Below are 1,453 nucleotides of genomic sequence, written 5' to 3'. Positions count from 1 at the left end.
GGCCGATAGGCACGTGACTCCCGCTTGGGCGGGGCTTTGGGGAACGGGGCGGGGTCCTCTTAAAGGAACCCTGACCTCCCTTTTTAAGCCTGTGGGACAGGCCCTTTATTTCACGCCTCAGAGAAAGAAGGTAATTCAATGATTGATTCGTTCATTTTCGCTCATTCATGCATATTCATCATACTCTTGATTCCTTCCAAACTCGCCCCTCCCTTGTCATCCCCAGCTCAGTTGACTCCATCCTTGCAACTGCTCAGAACAAAACATTGAGGTCATTCTTGGCCCCTCTTCTTCACACCCTCATCCAATCCATAAGCAAGCCTGTGGGTTCTAGTGTTAAAATGCATCCAGAAGCTGACTACTTCTTGCCACCACCAGGACAAGCCACTGTCATCTCTCACGCGGACTTGTCACTGGCTCCCTGCTTCCAGCATGGTCCCCAGGGTGGCTGTTCCCCACACAGCAATCAGAGTTATCCTTTTTTAAAACAATCTGATCAAAATCCACCCAAAGTTCCCATTTCATTCAGAGTACATTGCAAATGCCTTCCGTGGACTTTGAGGCTCCGTGTGTTGTGATCCCTGACAGTCTCCCTGACCTCATCTTCTGCTCTTCTCTCTCTTACACTCTCCTTGTCACAAGGGCCACTAGGGTGTTCTTCAAATATTCCAAGTATCCTTCTACCTCCTGCCTTGTCCTTGTTGGTACCCTGTGGCTGAAAAGAAAGCTCTTCTCCCAAATACTCACTTGGCTTGTTTTCTCATTTTGTCCATGTTTCTGCTCCAGTGCCACTTTATCAGAGGAGCCTTTCTTTTTCATTAAATTTTTTTCTTAACGTTTAAATATTTAATTAATTTATTTAAATTTTTAAAAATTTTTATCAATTTCTATTTTTTTTAATTAAAAATTTTGGAGAGGCCTTTAACAACCTACCTAAACAACCCTACCTAAAATAGCAAGTCTTGGGAGCCTAGTTGGCTCAGTTGGTAAAGCGTGCCACTCTTGGGACGCCTTTGGCCCAGGGCCTGATCCTGGAGACCCGGAATCGAGTCCTTTGTCGGGCTCCCTGCATGGAGCCTGCTTCTCCCTCTGCCTGTGTCTCTGCTTCTCTTTCTTTCTCTCTCTCTCTGTGTGTCTCATGAATAAATAAATAAAATCTTTAAAAAGAGAAAAAAAAAAGTGTGCCACTCTTGATTTTGGGGTTGTGAGTTCAAGCCGCATCCTAGGGGTAGAGTGTATTTAAAAATAATTTAAAAATATTTACAAATATTTAAAGATTTTATTTATCCTTTTGACAGAGAGAGAGCACAACAGGGGGAGCAGCAGGCAAAGGGAAAGGGAGAAGCCGGCTCCCCACTGAGTGGGGTGGAGCCCCATCCTGGGCTCCATCCCAAGATCCCAAGATCAGGACCTGAGCAGAAAGCTGATGCTTATCTGACTGAGCCACCCAGGT

Source organism: Vulpes vulpes, chromosome 16, assembly GCF_048418805.1.
Source record: "Vulpes vulpes isolate BD-2025 chromosome 16, VulVul3, whole genome shotgun sequence".
Lineage (NCBI taxonomy): Eukaryota > Metazoa > Chordata > Mammalia > Carnivora > Canidae > Vulpes > Vulpes vulpes.
Note: the sequence above shows the minus strand (reverse complement) of the source record.